We start from the raw sequence: 21,034 nt of genomic DNA, 5'->3' as shown, positions 1-21,034 counted from the left end.
ACTGACTCCTAGCCATCTAGAGAGGGGATCCCATTCTTCACGCTCAGTTCAGCTCTAAGGGTTTTCTGGTGTTCTTCAAAACATTTTCCTTCAGAATCACCACCGAATCCGTTCGGGGTGGGTCGACTTATATAACCTTGGCCTCGTAGATCTAGCCATTGCGACCCGTTGGATAAAGTGTGCAACGAGGCTCCAGCTCACAGTTTAACCCATTGTCTCACGACCGAAAGATTATGTGATGAAAGCACGACGCGACAAAGATTTTCAAACACAATTGAAATCGGAGTGAAGACTTCCCATCGGAAGTTTCTGTGAAGTCTGAAATGCTTCATTCTTCACTCCGACGAAAAACACTCACGCAAAAATGGTTTTTCGCCTAAGCTGAACATGAAGAATAAGATTTCACCTAAACCAACTTCACACTTCAAACCCCTTAACAGTACCGCGTTCATATACTCAAGTGAAGAAAAAGCTACGGAAAGACCTATGAAGAAGACAACGCTTCAATGTTCTTCACCGTTCTTCATACTTCATGCTGGTACCTGTACTTCAATTTTTAGGGGTCATCGATGCTGGCTTAACCAATTCTTCTGATGAACTAAAACCTGAAACACTCCGTGTAACTCATTAGTTCCTCAACCATGTTGTCATCATTCATCAAAAGTCATACATGGGCAAGGTTTCCCTTTCAGCCGTCATCTGAGATCACACGGGGGAGGTCATATCAGCCAAGACTTGGAAACTCGATGTCGTCCAGGACGTGCTGTCGGCTGAAGCACACGCCCTGCGGATCGGACTTGAACTTGCGGCGCAAACGGGCTGACACTGGATTGTTGTTTACTCTGACAATATGGAAGTCATTCAGGCTATGAACATCGATGAACTAAACTATTCTACAGAGGCGGCCATTCTTGATGACTGCTGTGTCCTTGCCTCCGACTTTGCGAAGATCACGTTCTGGCACTGCCCAAGGAAAACGTACCGGTGGCGCATGAGCTTGCGGCCTTAGCTAAATCATCCACTCGGACGCAACTAATTGGCGGAGCTCCGCGGAAACGCAACCTGGCAGTCGATTCCGACCAGGTGCTTTGCGTCCGCACGCACGCGTATCTCCGTTCGATTGCATGATGCTCGGCCGATGATAGCCCAAACGAGCACCGGGCCTGTTGGGCTTCCTCTTTTCCCCTTTCCCTCTTTTAGCATTCTTTTACGTGAGAAAAACTGAACTATTGGGCTTTCCTATTTTCTCCTTTTCCCTTTTTGGGAGAATGGTTTTTAGGGAATTAAGTGGGTGTTGAAAAATACCGCTAAAAAAGTGGGTGGGGGAACACTTTCAATCATATATGCTAGTCACTTTCAATGGTAATGTTGAAGTTTTAAAATTTTCATAAAATCAAACTTTATGTTCTTTTGTGATAGAGTTTCAAATTTTAAAATAAATAGAAAGCTTAACTCAAAGGCCGCTCGAAAAGTATTAAAAGTCCGTTCGAGAAGTATTAAAAGTCCGCTCGAAAAGTAGTAAAATTAAGTCCGATCGAAAAGTACTAAAAGTCCGCTCGAAAAGTAGTAAAAGTCAGATCGATAAAGTATTAAAAGTCCGCACGAAAAGGATTAAAAGTCTGCTCGAAAAGGATTTATAGTCCGCTCGAGAAGTACTAAAGTCCGATCGAAAAGGTATTAAAAGTCCGCTCGAGAAGTAGTAAAAGTCCGTTCGAGAAGTAGTAAAAGTTCGCTCGAAAAGTACTAAAGGTCCGCTCGAAAATTACTGAAAGTCCGGTCGAAAAGTACTGAAAGTCCGATCGTTCGGACAAACTTCTAATATTTGCGGAACAAAATTTTACAAAAATTCTGGACAATTTCATGAGAAAAAGCAAGAAATATAAAATAAATAAAAAGATGGAACGGCAACCACTTTCATGAGCAGCTGTCGCTTGTCCCTTCGCTTTTGCATGGAGGGGATGCCAACGGCTTGCCCAATGGGCAATTTGGATCCGCCGCAAAAGCCCAAGCGGGTTGCCGCGGCCGCCGCAAGTGCATACGACGCGGTCAAGCGGCGCCGCTAGCCAGCCGCAAATCGACGACGACAGACATCAATCGTGTACAGTAATCAATGGTGACAGGCCAAGATAATTGACGCATTGCTCGTGTGATTAATCAAGCTAACAACCGAGTCTACTGAAGACAAGTACTAGTCTACTGCTAGTACTACATGTTACTACGCTGTGTAACTAACATCTCACTACCACTGCCACAGTAATAAGAAAGAAGAGGGAGAACTAGTTTCTTGATCAGTCTGGCTGACAGCTACATCTGCTCATCGATGAGCTGATCTGAAGTAATGTAATATACATAGATTCATCAAGAACCAGAAGAAAGTCGTCTACAAGGCATGAAAAGTCAAAAAGTATTACTATGGACATCAAAGGTCATGCTTGGAATTCACTAATTTTCTTCAGCTTCTGTCGGAATATTGCTAAAAAAAGAGAGCACTTAGCCTATCCGCATCATAACCAACTCTAACTCATAACTTCAAAGACATTGCGGACAGCAAACTTCTTAAGCTTGTTAGAACCATTGCCTATCTGCATTTCTGACCACCAAAGAAAGATTCAGCATTTTCTGTAATACCAAGTCTTTGAGTCTCAAGTCTTCACATCCCTCATTGCAATTCTGGGGAAAAATGTCAGCATCTAAATTACGATGGACTGTTTACCAACAAATGTATAGAATGGAGAAGCAGACAATAATATGCTATTCAAATATGATAGCTGAAGGAGAAGTACCACCCTAAATTATTCTAGAATTTAGGATGGTACTAATTGGTCTATGTTAGATCGAGATCGGATGAGTAGCTACTAATTGGGAATAATTAATATTCTGGTTGATAACACAGCAAGAGCTAGTAAGGACTAGTACAGCACACTTCGTCAATCTCACTGTACCAGCAGCCACATCATGCCACTTCATTGTCCAAATCTAACACCCACGGTTTGCCCTTAAGTTGTATTGTAATGTGCTGATCTGGGAAAAAAGTCTGCAGCCTTTTATGTTCAGACAAGAGAAAACTGAATTAGGCTATCATTCTTTATATCTACAATACTTATGTTCAGATTCTTTGATGTTTTAGTGAATCAATTAACTAACTTAAACGAAGAGCAGAAGTTGAACTACAGCCTGAGGGAGATTGAAAGGCTATGATTAAATTGGCTTAGACAAGAAAAGGATCTACTGCAGAAATACAAAACTGAAAATATTTGGATAATTTGATATATACAATAGCTGAATGTATTTAACAACCAAAGATTATCTGCACAACATCTTTAGGGAGTTTCTATTACTGTAATTTTGAAAGTCAAGTTAAAGAAAAAAAGGAGTGATGGATTCAGGTAGTACTTCTCAGGTTGTTCATGATTATTGCTTCGTGAAATGGACGAGCTCATACCTTCGTAAAATGCCGTTAAATACACCAAAGATTAGGTAGATAAAAACTAACCAAGAGTTGTTGTTGGCACATCATTTTGATATGCTGCTGATCTTGGAGACAAGGAGTTTGCTCAAGATTCAGGTGTTTTATCCAATATATGAGAGTTGGGACTTTTGTTGGATCTTTACGTAATGCCTCTGAAGATCTCCTTTTTAATGTTATCATCATATTCACCCCTGGAGACCTACATATTGGGGATCTAACTTCCATGTTGCAATGCATAGCTGAAGGAAACATCAAACAAGAGATAACTGAATTAGGCTATCCTTCTTTTAGATCTAGGCTATCCTTCTTTTAGATCAACAGTAGCAAGAACCGAAGCCCTGAATATTCTTTGATGTTTTAGTGAATCAATTAACTTAATTAATTACCTAGAATTAAAACTGAAATATAACAACTTTATATCTAGAATGGGCTACAAGTTATTTATGTTCAGATTCATGGTACCATGAGGGAAAAATCACCTTGTTCTTCTTTTGTTGCAACTTTTTTTCCTTCTCCTTCTTATTTCTCCTCTTCTCTTCCAACTTTCTCCTCTTCTCCTGCTGTTTCTTCCTCCTCTTCTCTTCCAGATTTTTTGCTTTCTCTTCTTTCCTCGATCTGCACAATGGCTACTTAAGTTGCAAAACACCAAGCTGAACACGTCCCTGGACGTGGTCTGGTATTCCTCGACGGGAGCCACCTGCTGCTCCACATTCATCTTCTCCTCCTCGACGGCATCCATGGATGGCAACGGCGGCTCCACGAGGCGGCGCCCTTCGGACGGGATTGGACGGAGGGAGGATGCGGCGGAAGGAGGGCGAGGCTGCGCTGCTCAGCTTCTTGGAGTAGCGGCGACTCCATGAAGCGGATGGAGGAGGCAGCGGCGGAAGAAGAGGGAGGAGGCGACGGCTCCATGAAACGGCTGGAGAGGGAGGAGGCGGCGGAAGGAAGGAGGCGGCGGCCGGAGAGGGAGGAGGAGGCGGGGCCGGCCGGAGAGGGAGGAGGAAGCGGGGCCGGCCGGAGGAGGAGGCGGCCGCAATGTGCTGGCGGCGGCAGGTCGGGGTGGGCGTTCGGTTCTTCGGTTTTTCAATGAAATTCGGTTCTTCTGGAGGTGGGGAGGTCGTGTGAGAAGAGAAGCAAGACATCAGCTAGTATCTTTCCTAAAAAAAAAGAGGCATCAATACATGGTAGCAAAACAAATAGAGGAAGAAGAAGGGCAAACCTTTGGAGGTCCAGGAGGTGGCGAGGTAGGAGAAAGAGGAGATCTGGCCATAGATGGAGGGGAGAGGAACTCTGAGCATCTGAGGCGTAGTGCTCGGCCATCAGGTGGAGAGCAGGTTGGGGGAGGCGTCGCTGAGGAAGACGAGATCCGGCCATCAACGGAGGCGAAAGGAGCTCTGAGCATTTGAGGCGTAGGGCTCGGTCATCAGGCGGAGAGCAGCTTGGGGGAGGCGTCTCTGGAGCTCGGGGGTGGCGTCGCTGTAGCTCGGCAGAGGCGGAGGGGCTCGAGCTCGAGAGAACGATGCGCCGCCGGAGCGAGCAAGGATTTTCTCCCGAGGTCAGGAGGTGTGGATTTTTTCCACGGGGAAACGACGGGTATCGGGCCGATTTACCCTGGTTGGCCGACGTCCAAATGCGCTCGTGGAATTTTCGCGGGAGACTTTCCGCGTGGAAGTCCCACCCGGGGGAAAGGACGGGGATCCCGGCGGAAAACGCTACAACCAAACGAGTTACTGTCCGTCACTCGGGAAGAAGGGGAAAAGGAAGAACAGAGAGAGGTCAGTCCATTTCTCGGGCAGCAGTTGGAAAAGCGATGCCTTCGCTTGTTGTTTGCATTACTCTCAATTTTTCTATTTTGTTTAGTGAGTTCTATTCATGTCTACTGAGGAAATTTGATCACAATAACCGGTTCTTTACTCATTGTAGCTTGTTGTTTGCATTGCTCTTAATTTTTCTATTTTGTTTAGTGAATTCTATTCATGTCTGGTGAGGAAATTTGCTCACAATAACCGGTTCTTTACTCATTGTAGATTTGTTGGGAGTGTTTTCTTGTGCCCAGCTTTTATTTCTGGACATGACATCTAATATTTTTTTATCTTTTTTATTCAGGTCGAGGACACCACGGATGAGTTACAAGAGCAGCTTAAAGGTCTGGAGAACGGAGGTATTTCGTCTATGCATTTTTTATGTTTATGCACATTGACATTTTGTTAGATTTTTGCTGTGAATCTATCCAATTAATGATTCATGTGTTGCTCTCATCGATTGGTTCGGTTTTGTGTTTTTTTTCTGTGAATACATGTGCTAAAATTAATAATTTGTGCAGCTAGAGAAGGAGGACCGGTTGGCATGCAGAAACAGGTGTGTACCTCAATTTGACTGGACTTCCGTTACTAAATCTATCATCTAATGTGTTTTTTGCCTATTAGGTTTTTGTCTGGAAAATCATTTAGCTGCATGACAAGTATCTATCTCATGTGACAAATTGTTTTCAGGGCCATACGCCCTTCCACAAGGTTTGCGGATCGACGCATTCATATTTGCCATCTTGCTTCTGTCTATCATAAAAATTCAGAATGCTGCCTAATGTGGGTTCCACTGGCCACACCTAAGCAACTGTTTGACGAACAAACTTGAAGCAGGATTCTCTACAAATAAAAATTGCTATCTCTACCAAATTGTTTCACAGCATGTTAATGAAGCACGGAAGTTCTAGAGGGAATAAACTACCGACAAAAACGTAGCATAAGCTATCTCCAGTCTTGAAGTCGCGAATAATTTCAGCTCTGCGGACAAGGATATGAAATTGAGGAAAGCGTACATAAGGAGAAGCAAGCGTTGATTGAAGCTGAGGAAGGCACTCACGATGTCACAGTTCCAAAACGTGAGAAGATTGTATATAAATCTTCATCCTGCAAAATGATTAAAAAGTTGCCATTTTACTTATCCGGAAACATCATTGAAAATATAATCCTAGAGAAATAAATAATTTGACATAGGATGTCCAAGATAATCAGCAACACAAACATGACGGTATGAAAAGAAAAACTCCACATATGAGCAGCACAAATATACATAGTGTTAGCAAAGCAGGATGACATAAAATAAAAGGTCTGAGGGTGCGAAAAAATAGGCAAGTGAATAAGAATTAATACTAACTTGTGTTACGGAGTTGAGTTTACAAATAAATAAGACATTGTCTGGTAGTTTGACCTCAGCATCTGGAATGTCTCCAACCTGGATAAACAAAAGGTGTTTCATCAGTCGTAAGCAATACATGAGTAACTACAAAGTATTAGTGGGTAAGGTGTTGATTTTGGTTTGGTGCCAAGACTTACACTCTCAAGGATAAATGCATTAGCATGTTCTTCTTTAGAGCAGACATCTCCTCAAGCTGCTCAGGATCCACTGTTTCATCTAAAGGGACCCAACTATCCCCAGCATTCTTCTGCAACCTGCAATAACAGGACAAAACAATATGCCATATCCACATTGAAAGGACATCATATGTCACACATTGACCTCTCCTAAAGGCTAGAAGACTGAAAAGCTTGTCATCTTACAGAAATGAACACGACACCATTACTCAAACTACATCATCGTGGCTTTCCTAGCGGAGCATTACCAGGAATAAGTTCAGCAAGCTGAGGAGGATCATCACCAAGATATATGTATGATTAATCCTGCCTATTAAGATTTAAGGAAGAGTTCAGCAGAAAGAAACAAGTAAATTTGTGCTGGAAACTAAATAGGCGTTTTTGGTGTTTGCCCAAATGTAGCGCATAAGAACCAAACCTAATTTGTAGACCAAATTGGCTGCTCATGTTTTGGGCAAATTTGGCTGAAGGCAGAGTGAGGAATTTTGGCCTCTCAAGGGCATCAAACTAAATAGCATCAATTTTTTTGGCAAATATGTCCTAATTAGGCAGTTTACCATAGGTGTAAAACAATATTGAACCTCATGTCCTTAAATGGTCTTCCTTTGTCGTCAACATATGCTTCATTTTACTCGCAAAAAACAAAAAAAACATATGCTTTTCATTTATCTTTGTCAGTGTGTCAAAACCTTCAGCAACTGTCCCAAACACCTATGATTGACAGAAAATTGAACTCGTTAAAGATAAAACAATTATCATCTATAACCTCTCTGCCGGAATAAAAAAACAATGCAATAAGGTACTAACAGTGTGCTTATCATCAAGGTAGTCACTTCATCCCACAAGGTAATGTAGAACTAAAAATTCACAAATATATATTAAGAAGTTAAAAACTACAAATAATTATAAGAAGGTTAAAAACAGCATCAAGGTCCTCAAAAATGAATGATCAAGTTGGTAATCAAAATAGTAGAGTAGGCAACATAGCATCCTACCTGCGAGGCATTGCAATTTTCACCAGCACTTGCCATTGCAATCGTGCTAGTTTCTGAATGCCTGAATTCCGGACGGATCTCGTCATTAAAAAATCGAGCCTGATCACCATCAAGAAACTTGGGAAAATAGATCCAGTTGTCAGGCATATCTTTGACAATAGTAACTGCCTTAGAGGCTTAGACTCAAGTAAACATTGGACATAAGAGATCAAAATTATATGGTACGGAATTCAGAGCTTAGCAAACGAGAAAAAGAAAGTTAGGGACACAGTTCAGTAAAACAATGCTCACTTATACACAGAATCACCTCCCCTGCCAGTTCCAGTCGGGTCTCCAGATTGTGCCAAGAAATCCTTCTCCACCTTGTGGGACCCCAGTTAAACAGAATTTAATCACTGTAAGCTACAAACTAACAAAGTAACAAGTTTTTTATTCAAGCAACACAACAGATAAGAATGTATTTATTCAGTTATTATCCATAGATGACAAAGGGTCCAACTACAGCAAGCCTGTTTAAATTCGAAGATATTTACAAGTTCAACATACATTATTAAAAATATCAGAGTAAAAAATTGATGATAGAAGTTCAGCTGGTTGAAGCCATGTGCCCATATGCAGATATTACAAGTTCTAACCTACATTAGTAAATTATAATTGGATATAAGCTTAGTTCCAAACGAATAGTTGTTGTTGTCTGCACTATTATTTTAATCTTAGGGAATATGTTAATATTGTTGTCCACAATGCTCTGTAGACTATATCAGACAACATGAGCAAGGTTTCAGTAAGTGAGATCTAAAAAGTGTAGTTTCATTTTACAAAACAACAAATCCAAAAGTCCCCTTGACATCAGCAAGAGAAGTCGCTACAGGTTTGGATGTAGTTATTCTAACATGTATGCAGCAATACAATTCACACACATCGAACTCCAAATGAGCGTGCAATGGCATGCATACAAGCCAGCACACAATTCAAGGTTCAAAAGAAAAGGTCCAGCTCAACATTAGCACCAAGGTTGAGCTCCCAAAACAGGGTTCTAGATGGGGTTAAAACTAGCAATTTTCAGATGATCAAACTTTAGTGTTTTTATTTTATTTTGATTTTTTGCAGTGAACTCTAGTGTTGTTACGAACCTACATTGTCCGCACAATACACCATGAACATACAGGACTGCAGCAAAGACTAAGCCAGTACTGAAACTTATCACTATGTTCAATGTTCATCACTATAGTTCAGTAATATATTGAAATTTGCTACTGTACAGATTAATAACATCCAAGATTCATTATACTTGCAGGATTATATTACAGGCAAGTTATTGGGTGGGTACAGCAGAAACTGGAAGAAAACGCCTGTATAAACAAATTTGATCTGGGAAGGGATGAAACACTTGCTATGTTGCTTCATTAGGATAATCTGTAGGAGATAACTGCATAGCTAAATTCCCAGGATGTGAAAGAGCAAAAAAAAAAAAGCTAATTACACACTGAACAGTGAGCGCACACAACACCAAGATTCGCACAATAAATTACTGAGCGTTTGCGGTTGTGCCTAGTCGACAAAACTGGTGTTCTCCTCTCTCCGTAAGTATCAATTCAAGTGCTCGAGCATTATTATCTCAACAACAATTGCCATGACAAATATTGGAAGCACAATAGACCTGCATTATGCAAGAAAATCTAATCAGAGATCTGAGAAAAGAGATGAGGAGGAGGCCGACGGTTGTTTACCTTTCGTGGATGGCCGGATTGGGCAGGTGTATCTGCTCAATTTCCTCTGCGCGGCGGGGCAGGACCAGGAGGTGTCGATGCGAAGGCGGCGGGCGTGGCCTGAGGAGAAGAGGACGAGTTGGGCTGCATGTACCCGTCAGCGTCGGCCGCTGTCAGTGGGTCTGGATCGGAGGTCACGGGGTCTGGATCTGTAGCCTATCACGAACGGTGGTGGGATAAATTAGCATGTCACTGGATTTGTAGTCGTGACGGTATTAGGATAAGTGCATACCTGGGGCTGCGAGCACGGCCTTTGCTACAAACGCCCCTGCTGATTTGTCTTGTTCTGCTCCCTCTGGTTCATATTATTTGTTGTTGATTTAGTACGAGTTGTCGCTGATTTGTACTAAATCTGATTTGTACTAAATCAATAACATTTAATATGAATATGAATTGGAAGAAGGACCAAGGATGGCCTCGCTACACAGGCGGAGGTGAGCTCGCTCTGAGTCCCGTTTCCCGTTTCTTCAATTTGTACTGTTCTATTTTTTCTGAACCATATTAACTAAATAATTAATATGAATAGGAGAAATCCGCCCTACCTTAATTCATGGCAAAAAATTAGGTACATGCTGTTTGAGTAAATCGAGGAAGAAAAATGAAAAGATAGGATTAACAAACACAGGAATAGAAAAACCACATGGATATGATAGGAATGCTGCGGGCTCATTCGGTTCAAAGGAAATCAAAACATATGAAAATTGCAAAACTTAGGATTGTCATAGGGTGACCAAATGACATGAGTATGATAGGAATTATGCGGGCTGGTTCGGTTCAAAGGAAATCAAAACATATGAAAATAGCAAAAGGATTGCCATGGGGTGGCAAATGGGGTGACACTTGCCATTCTAATAAATTGGTCCAACCTCTATGAAAAAAACAGGTTGGACCTAATATTCACTTTCCTCAAAAAAAAAAGAGGAATTTCATGAGATTTCTAAGGAATCATTTTGGTTATTTCCTATGCAACGAATACACCTATAGTGAATTTTCTTATGGAATACTGAATCCTTTGACGTTCCTATGAAAAATCCTATGAAACGAATGATGCGAGTGGAAAACATAGGATTAAAAAACACAGGAAAAATTTCATCAGGGCCATTTGGAACACAGGAAAACCAAACATGGGAATGTAATTTGTTTAAAGAAATAATAACATCATTTTTTTTTCATGCAGACAATATTATGTTTGATTAACATCATACCAACACTTTAGTCAAAATACACGTCTTCTGTCCTGAACTAGTGATATAGATTTTTAAGGTACAGATGAATTACACGTGGGGTTATTAGCTGGGAGTATCCATGAATATTCACCGCATGTATCCTAAAAGCCCATCCATAAGTCCTGATTTTATTTATCCACACTGTATCCTCTATTTGATTAGAGATCATGGCTGTGGAAGATTCTTTTGTTTGCCTCGATTAGAGATCATGGCTGTGGAAGAAGATATAGTTCTTTTGTTTGCCTCGATCAATGCAAAGGAAAAAAAAATGAGATTATCATTGATGTTTCGTTTCATTTGATTTCCCATGAAAACACATGTGTGGGAAACTTTATTGTTTGGTTTTCCCGATAAATTCCTTCCAAAGGGTCTAAAGTCTAAGGACTCATTCGGTTTGTAGGATATCTAGATGATTTTCACAGGATTTCAACCCTTAGGAATTTTTCCTATGTGTAGCATTCTTTTTCATAGGAATTGAGATCGTACTTATATTCTTAACCTAATTCCTAAGGATTCTACACATTAGGTGAGACCTCATTTAAAATTTCTAAGAATTGAAGTGTACTCCCTCCGATCCTAAATTGTTGTCGGAATATTACATGTATCTATACGCTTTTTAAGAATAGATACATCCATATTTGGGCAAATTTGAGTCAAGAATTTAGGATCAGAGTGAGTACATGACATCTCAATCCTCTATATTTTCTATTCCTATGATTTTAAAATCCTACAAACCGAATAAGCCCTAAAGGATAAAAAATCCTTCAGTGTTCCAAACAGGGTCTAACGTGATTTGGGGCCTGGGGACGTTGGGCTGCCTCTTGGCCTATTGGGCAATCGATGCGTGCTTCCATGGTGCTTCCGTGGGCCTGGTTGCCCACCGAATTCAGGATGCCGATGGGGAGGGTGTGGCCAGACCCACTCTTTACCCTCCTCGTACCCGTCAGCACTTCACCCATTCTTTAACCTCCCCAAATTACATGTTACCCAAATTACCCATACCCAGTGGATAATTGGATGAATCATACGGAGGCAGCCAAGACCGCCATAGCCGCACCACGCAACGAGATCTCAGTCTCCTGTCACGGCTGCAATTCGCGTACTTGGAGACGAGGTCTCCGTGCGCCTCCTACGCTGGTCCGCCCCCGCCGCGCTCTTCCGCCGCCAAGCGTGCCTCGCTCATCCGCCGCCGCGCCGCGCCACCTCCCGCGGCCGGGTTACGCAGCGGTGTCGGCCGGTCGGCCGCCGCCAGTGCCATCGAGGTTGAGGACGAAGGTTTGGGACATAATTGAAAGGGCATTTCGATCCCTAAGTGTTTTGGTGTTAATGACAACATGACTCGTGGACTAACCGTGTGCTCGAGTGTTTCAGATTTGAGATCATATGACACAAGACGGTTCGTTGCCCTAAAAAAAGAAAAGAAGCGTAGCGGTGTTTAGCGGCTTTTTATTTATATTGAATCGTAGGAACTCCATACTATTAAGAGGGAGTCCACATGGGAAGGTAATGGGTGAATCAACTTCACGTACACAAACTACCATATTTGCACCCACATCCCGTGCGAGAGAGAGCCACCCAAAGTCTAACTGTGTTGCCAGGTCTGTTCCAGGCCCGGAACTTCCGGTCTACCTCCGGTGAGGCGGAACTTCCACCCAACGTCCGGCCTACCTCCGTGATGCTACTGGAAGTCATTTGTGTTTAGCGGAGGTTGGACCGGAACAAGAGCGGAAGTTCCGGGGTACCGGAACTTCCGGGGTATGACCGGAACTTCCTCCCCTGGCAGACTTAGTGCATAACGGTTAGATTTCGGGACCCCCATAAATAGTCATCCCTATCCGAATCCCAACTCTCTCCACACCATTTCTAAAGCTTCAAAGTGCTATATCTCCCTCCATAGAGCTCCCCCCTTGTTGATTCTTTGAGGATTGGAGGAGGAGATCTAGATCTAGGGTTTCACCAAAGCAAAAGGTTGATTCCCCTTGTTTCCTTTGTGGATTTTGTTACTCTTGGGATTTTGGGATCTCTAGCCGAAAGGTGTCTCTTCAAGGCCTCCAATCTTGTGAGGAGGTGTTTGAGGATTCGGGAAGGATCCTCCAATTAAGTTGTGGAGTCGTGCCCTTCTCCTTGTTTGTAAGGGTTCGGCGTTCGCCCTCAAGTAAGCCACTAGTGGAACTCATCTCACCTTTGTGGTGTTGTGAGAGCTCATCCCACCTTTGTGGTGTGGTGAGTTGGAGAATAGAGTGAGCCTTTGTGGCACCTCTACCTTTGTGGTAGAGTACTCCTCCAAACGGAGACGTACACCGACCCCAATAGGTGGAACTCCGGTGAAATCTTCGTCTCCCCGTGTGGTATCATTCTTGCCCATTTACTTACTCGCAAAGCTTACTTGTTTATCATGTGCTTCGGCTATCAAGCAAGTTTCAATTGATTATCTATTGCTTGTGCTCGTGCTTCGGCTATTGTATCATACTAGGGGTGTTCATCATTTAGACGTTTTAGTGAACCCATGTATTGATGATTGTATCCCATAAAAGTGAAAAGAAAAAGTAAAACTTGTTATTCGCCTATTCACCCCCCCCCCCTCTAGTCGACCATACCGATCTTTCAATAATAGATTTCTTTTTAGAGGAACTGCTTCGATTAGATGGGTATTGCCCGTTTTCTCCGTAGGCTTGGTGGGTAATTCCCCATACCCGGCCCATTTCTTTTGGGCGAAATTTTCTCCGCACACACCCGACCCAATTTCATGGGTAATGGATGGGTAACGGGGAATGGATGAGCCAGCACACCGAATCGCAACCAGGCCCAAGGAAATCCAGTTCTCTTCTCACCCCACTCGTCCGTGCCTTCTCCTCAGCAAAGAAGAGGACTGCTTTTCTCACCCGGAGGAGACCACGAACACGACCTCAAGGGCATGGCGATGGGTCCTCGACGGGGGGTTGAGCTCATCGCTGGCTGCCTCCTGCGGCGCTCCGCCGCCTGCCGGTCCGCCGCCGGCCGCCCTCCAAGTGAGCCGCCGCTCCTTCCAAGATCAGAGCTGTGCGCTGCTTGCTGTCTCAACGCCGGTCTACCCAAATCCCTACGCCCCTCACGCTACTGTTCTGTGCCGCCTTTTGCCCTCCGCCATCTTTCAGGTCCATCCCGTTCTTTTCCTCTATTTTGTTCTGTGACCTAATAATATGTGGACCGATGGCTGGTGGATGGGCTACCAGCTTTTAATATGTTTTACCTCTGTCTTGAAAACAGTCTAGAACTTGTAATATAGCCTCGAGAACATGTGTTTCTAGTCGTTGCATTCTATTATTATCAAATGTACTAGTTAGTGGGGGCATTGATTATTATAGTACCAACATGGTTATCCACTACTTCTTTTAAGTGATTAATTTGTTACAGGTGCTCCAAGACTGATGATATCTAAGTTTTGTACCGTGGCTGGGGATCTTTCAGGCACCAAAGCAGGTAAATTGCCACCCTTTTTGAAATAAACCTGCTCTTAGGTACTTGTAGAAATATTCTGTTAGTTCACAATTTTCATGTTTTCTTGTTGGTCTTGCTACTTCATTGCTTTTGTCCTGAAATGGAGCAAGTTTTATTTTCAGAAAACTTTCTAAGAATTTTGTTGTCACGTCTGTTTATTTGTTTCATTTCTATACTTGTTACACACATTATAGTTAATAGTTAATTAAGCTTATGTTTTTTTAAGTACAATGCTAAATTTGGCTACATTTCAACTTGTGCAACGTGTTGCAGGTCTTGACAGTGAGCCACCTCTTGACCTGTCTAATGGCCTAAAGAATAAGATGCTGAGTGTTGGCCTTGACAATGCTCAGGAATTGCTGCAGAGGATAAAATCTGAAACTTCCAAAATGAAGGCAATGATCATTGATTTTGAGCCCAGTTACAACAAGGATATCAGGCCAAAACTAGCGTCATCTTGCCTCCTTGCTCCAGGTCCTATAACCGACCCATGGACGGTGTTCCTTCACCGTCAAACCTTCAAGATAGCTAATGTGAACCCTAGCTATTTGAGCCCATTTGACATTATGTCATACAAGTATGGCTGGAAGGATTTCCAATGGGATATGCTGGAGAGATATTTGGTTCAAAGAAGGATATACATCATCGATGACTGGGAATCTTCGTTATCTACCATTGAGACGTTGATGTACGACCACGGCTTAAAAGAGCCTGATGATGGCACCGACATTCCTTTTTATAAAGGAGAGTGTGATGCTTCTTACGATGAACATACAAAAACTGCCAACTTGTCTTACATGCTCTGGGATGATGAAAAGAAGATAAAACATTCTGAAGTCTTGTTGAGTGTTAAATGCTCATCAGCTACGGAAGCCAAGATATTTGCTGCGTTGGCCCTTTTATACAAAGCGAAAGAGCTGGGCTGTCAGAAATTGCTGTTATGCTGCAACTCCCAGACAGTAATAAAGATCCTTAATGGCGAGCTTGCTATCGGTAAGAACCATAAGCACTGTGATCTGTACCTGATGTTAAGGTCGTCGAGGATTTTATTTCAATGGTTAGTCCTTTCATGGAGACCCAGAGAGCTAATGGTGTTTGTTGATGCTCTGGCAAAGTCGGAGACCCGTTTTCTCTCCCCCGCAAAATTCGCTGTTGAGAAATGGGCTGACCATCTGCAAGGTCTTCCTGTCTTCAGAATTGAGCGGACGAAGGAAGCTAAAACAGCCATTAAAAAATTTGGTATGACCTTGTTACATATTGGACCTGTTTTCTCTACTTATGTTTCTTTGTATACTTGTGCCCTTTTGGTGTTGAGAGAATTGACATGGTACCACTGTATAAAAACCAAAGTTTCAAAATACCACTCAAATAATAAGGCTTTCCAAAATACCACTACAATTTAGTTTTTCATGCCAAAATACCACTAGAAACTAACAGCCCCTAACAAACATAAAAATGTACATAAATATCCTTACCTCTTCACTTGCAATCTTTCTTCAATTGCAATTTCTTGAACCTGAGACTCCATTGACTCGATTAAATCTAGCTAGCTTGCGTGCTTGCCAAAGAAACTACAGACAAGTAATTCCAACCTCTTGACTCGTGCTTCAGTACAGCCGTGGTGAACTGATGATAATCAATATATATGATGGTGATCATCTGCCATAACCACTGATTGGCCGGCGCTGGGATCTGCAAACAAGTGACATGACTAGTTGTGCGTCAGCCTGAGCTGTGCGTCCATCGATTGGTCTCACCCAGCGTCTAGCGCCAGCAGGATGGAGGAGTCGGGGCGTTGGGCGGGAGCTGTACAGATTTTTTTTCTTAACGGTCTGACTAACGGAAGGGCATTGACAATTGACGGTAGTGCTATTTTGGCATGCAAAAACTGAATTTGAATGGTATTTTGGAAAGAGTGGTTATTTGAGTGGTCTTTTGGATCCTTTGGTTTTATATAGTGGTAATGTGTCAATTCTCTCTTTGGTGTTCTTCATATTAGATTTGTTTTGTATTTGGATGTTCTGATTGTACAATTTTGTAGGAGCATGGTAGGTTCATATCCTAGTTATAAAACTGGAATGTAGCTGTCCATCATAGGTTTACTAATTATGCGTTGTGTCATAGGAACTTGTAGTGTTCTTCATGATAAGTCTACTACTAGTTTAAGTTACCTATTTGTGACCTGTGTTATGATGTTGTGACATGTGTTATGATGTTACAGTGCCTTGTGCCTTGTGGTTATGTTAACACTTCTCCTCAAACTAAAAGAGTATTTACGTTGCAGACAATGTGACGTTGGATTCATCGTTTGGAGTGATCCCAGAACTACATTATTTTCTTCAAGTTGAAGAGGAGAATAAACTGGATAGTTTGGTGAGATTAATACATTCCTTGAAGCCAAGTGCAATTAAAGTCACCTTCAACAATACTGACAAATTGGATTCTTTCAAAGAGAAGTTAATAAATGTTATTGGCATACCTATTCCTGGTGAAGACTCCACTTACACGTCAGGTCCATTCACCACTTACACTAGCCAGCCTAAAACCCACACCTCTGGTTCGAAATGTCTAATGGTTGTGTTTGACTATGTTGTGCCAAAGCATGCGTATTACACAGACAATGGGTTCCATGTATTATTCGTTACCGCAAGGGAGCAAGAACTTATAGGTGGGGAAATGACAGAATTGAATGCATTGGGATTCATATATATTAATGGAGGTTCGTGGCAATCTCATTTACCTACTCTTTTATCTTTTGTTGCTCATGTCTAATGAATGTTTATTGTATTTTTCAGTCAAATTGTATTTTTCAGTCAAATTCCCATTAAATAAAGAGGAGAAAACTTGAGGTGGACATAATCTGGAAAAAGAATTACGGTGCCGAGAATTGAGATGAATAGCCTTGGAGATGCTGTTTATTATATGATATATTTACACTTCTACGGTCACTTAGAGTTAATGTTAAATTTTCTGTTGTGTTCATTTTTGGATGGCGGCAGAAAATGTGGTTGATTTTCCTAACATTTTTTGTTGGATTTAATGCAGTCTGTTTGGTCTGGGTTTTTATTGACACAAATATTTGTTTGTAAATTGGACAGCATACTAATGTTTTTCTCCATGTGTATTTTCAGAAGTAGGATAACGTCAGCAGTGCTCAGTGTAATATACAGTCTCAGAAGAAGAGGAAACAAAAATACAACACCCACTAGTTCAGTGTATTTTGCATGAATACTTTTGTTGCTACTTTCTTCCATTGGAAGAGCATGTTTTTCAATCTTCTGAATGAACTTGAGAGATTTGTACTACAATTTTTGTTACATGCAATTTCAGTTTATGGTAAGTGGGACAAGAATCTACTACAGTAGCATGTAAATTTGTCCTTATACATAATTTTGTGGATTGTGAAATGTTCAAAAAATCATACACTCAAGTAACCACTGGATATTCCAGATTTTGGTTAACATCATCATGATGTATTGTTAATTTAATATGTTCCTATTAGGCACTCATTTTCTTATCCAGTCTTTCTATTGTGTTTGGTAGTTAGCTTAGTTCCAAGTAGTGATTATACAATGTAGAGATTTTACGGGCGGGGGACCCTAACACTCACTTAAAGGGAACCCAAAATTTTATTTACTCTCATAATATTGGTACAACATTCCTTTAGTGGCTAACTTGTTACTACACAACCATACTACTTCTTCTTGGTAGCTCACACTTTTCTTAGTGTGGTACACTACTTGTTGTGGTGCTTGTGGTACACCTATGAGATGGGGAGCACCCCTATTTATACTTGTACAAGACCATGTGGTACATCACACTACCATTCTCTACAATACTCTACATGTATCCTAGTTCTAGAGAATTTTCACTTATTTTTGAAACTTACCCTAACTAGGTCCTTCCATGGTAAATTGCGACACTCTTCAAGTAACCTCTCAAGCCTTCTAGAATATTCATATCCTCTCTCATGACACTAGATGGCTCCTTGTAAATATCTTCTCCTCTAATAATCCAAACTATTCTAAAATCTTATCAAATATGCATAACTAATTCCCAACACTCTCCAATTATCTAGAGTGTTCTAGAATATTCTCAAGTATGCATTGCTATTTCTCAACATCCAATGTATTTTTGTTTCATTTTGTGTGTGCATAAATGCCCTCGACAGAACTATCGGGTATGCGCTTAAATGTTGTCACTGGTTCTGGTTAGTGGTAATGCATCCTTTTGTGCATGATTGACTCTATGAGGTGATATAGATATTTAAGTAAATTTTTGACCGGGGTCAAAACAGCAGGAGAGGTTCCTACTGCATTAATAAAAGAAAACAATATTTACAGAGTTATTTACATTGCCACCAAGGATCGCACCCCAACGGGATGGAAAAAAACAGCGAATTAAAAACAAGTGTTCAAAATATTTGTAAGATTCGCTCGAAAAGCGTCCTTAGCCGAGCGATGAAACAGGCGTTGTAATTCCACCTTGAGCCCTCCAAGAGTCAAAAGATGGAGTAGTATCATGGAAGACTTTGGCGTTGCGCTCACCCCAAATGGACCAGGCCGCCAAAGTGAAAAGTTCACGGAAGAGTCCTTTGGGCCATGCTGCCCTTGCCATGATCAAACGATCAGACAAATTTACCTGTAAATTCCACTGGATCCCGAGAGCAGCCCAGCAGCGCTGACTAAAAGAACAGGTAAAAAAGAGGTGCCCAAGTGACTCCTCAGGCGGCGACGGACACAACAAGCAGTTCCAACCAGAAGCGAGATGAAAATGGTCGTGGTTTCAGCATGTCGGGTGTGTTTAGGCGATCCACTATCAGCAACCAGACGAAAACCCTTTGTTTAAGCATGCACTTTGATTTCCAGAGTTTCATCAGGAAAGGATGATCCCGCAGTGAGGAGAAGTAGTGATGATATTTAAGTAAATTAATCTGCACTGATAAAATTAGTGTTTAGATATGTACCTCACGTCATTTAGTTGTAGCTTTGCACTACCATTATGTTTGGAGTCAGGTTGCTCTGTTTAGTAATTCTCATGGGATGGGTATGGCTTATCCCAGCATTAGATGATACACACTAGAGTTTCTTTTTTGAAGGAAACTACGGCGGGCGAAAGCCAGCCTGCACCACATTTTTATTAAAGTTTATTCGGAATAATTACAGGGAGGATTAAGAATTTAAAAGGTTAGAGAAAAATTATTACAATCCCATAGCAAGGTGGGACAACATGACGGCCCAGTCCGTCAGAAGATTTCTCGGGGAGGTCGCGGAGCATCTCGAGGTCCAGAGACGAAGATCATTGGCGGAGTGTTGGATTGCGCGGTGAAGTCCTTCATGGTCGCCGTGGAACACCAGGGCATTTCTCCATTTCCACAGGTTCCATAGGATTGCAATAAGCACCGTGGATCGGACTTTGTCGTTCCTTTGCTGATCCCAGAGTTCCGTAATAGATTCACAAGCGGCTGGGTTGGGGTGAAGAGGCTGAAGCAGATCCCAAGCCGGCTGAACAGAGGGACAGTGTAGCAGCATATGCGTCGTGGTCACTGTCGTATCACAGAAGGGGCACACATCTGAGGCCATGATTCCCCTTCTAAACCGCCAATCATTAGTGAAAAGTTGATTCCGAAGCGCAAGCCAGAGGAAGATGCAGCATCTGTTGGTCGCGAAATTCCGCCAGATAGCAGGAGCCAGTGGGTCGTCCGGCCGCGAGGCGAAGGTAGACAAGTACGCCGAATTGGTAGTGAGTGGTTTCCCATCCGTCCTGCCCTGCCGTGAGTCCAGAACCTGCACATCCAAGATAACCGAAGCCAACAAGAATTGAAGCTCGCCAAGTTCGCGTTGCCGCGACAGAGGTCAGCCTAGGCCGAAAGGTCACTAAGCTAGGCAGGGAGGTAATAGCCGCCGCCACCGAGATGTTTGGGCGACGAGAGTGGGAGAAGAGAGAGGGAAAGCGTTCAGCAAGAGTGGTCTCCCCGATCCACAGATCAAGCCAGAAAGCAGTGGAAGGCCAATTGCCAATCACCACCCGAGTCAGATGGTAGAAAAGATCCAAGGCCGCCGAGAGATCTTTCCAGACGACCGAGTCCAAGGGGTTTGGATCGCCCAGGTCCCGTTGGAGGCCCCAATCGTAGGTAGCAGAGAAACGGTCCACTCAGGGAATTGCGAGATTGGAATGAACCTTGGCAAGGTGCTTCATTAGCAAGCAAATGTTATGAGTATGAAGGCAGCGAAACCCTAATTCCCTTTTGTTAGTAGGGGCACAAACCACGTCCCACACCACCTTGCAATTTCCCCCATTGACGTGATCCTCACCCGTCCAAAAAAATGCCCTAGACCGCTTGTCGATTTCTTTGATGGTGCCCTTGGGGAGGAGGAGGGCCCCCATCGCGTAGGTGGGCATTGCCCGCATGGCTGATTTAACAAGGATAGCGCGCCAGCGATAGATAACATCTTCACTTTCCAACTGGCAAGGCGTCTATCTACCTTGTCGATGATCGGCCTAAATGCCGATAGCCGAAGCTTGTGAGTCGATAGCGGAAGGCCAAGATAAGTTTGAGGAAAGGAAGATACTTGGCACCCGAGGACTGCGGCAAGCGAGGTGGCCAAGACCAGCTCGACGTGAATGGGAGCGAAGGTGCTTTTACCGAAGTTAATGGAAAGACCGGCCGCCGCTGAGAAAGCATCAAGAATGTTTTTAAGATTGGTGAGATGGGCGTGATCCG

At 42.6% G+C, this 21,034-nt stretch overlaps 1 long non-coding RNA gene across 20 annotated transcripts; it reads right to left on the bottom strand.

The window, feature by feature from the left end:
- Positions 1-2,221: 2,221 nt before the first annotated feature.
- On the bottom strand, positions 2,222-9,874 carry LOC104582532. Of its 20 annotated transcripts, none has more exons than XR_002963672.1 (9): positions 9,569-9,824; positions 7,401-9,498; positions 7,092-7,153; positions 6,805-6,921; positions 6,626-6,703; positions 6,332-6,378; positions 4,689-6,252; positions 3,949-4,626; positions 2,222-3,708 (listed from the first exon to the last, which is right to left on the bottom strand). It is a non-coding gene; the product is annotated as an uncharacterized LOC104582532 (long non-coding RNA). The 20 variants fall into 20 exon arrangements; XR_002963665.1 differs by having other exon boundaries at positions 6,805-7,554; positions 7,651-7,700; positions 7,839-9,498; XR_002963664.1 differs by having other exon boundaries at positions 6,805-7,700; positions 7,839-7,955; positions 8,130-9,498.
- Positions 9,875-21,034: the final 11,160 nt, after the last annotated feature.

The sequence above is a fragment of the Brachypodium distachyon genome, chromosome 2 (assembly GCF_000005505.3).
Source record: "Brachypodium distachyon strain Bd21 chromosome 2, Brachypodium_distachyon_v3.0, whole genome shotgun sequence".
Lineage (NCBI taxonomy): Eukaryota > Viridiplantae > Streptophyta > Magnoliopsida > Poales > Poaceae > Brachypodium > Brachypodium distachyon.
This window is presented reverse-complemented; position numbering and strand designations above follow the sequence as displayed.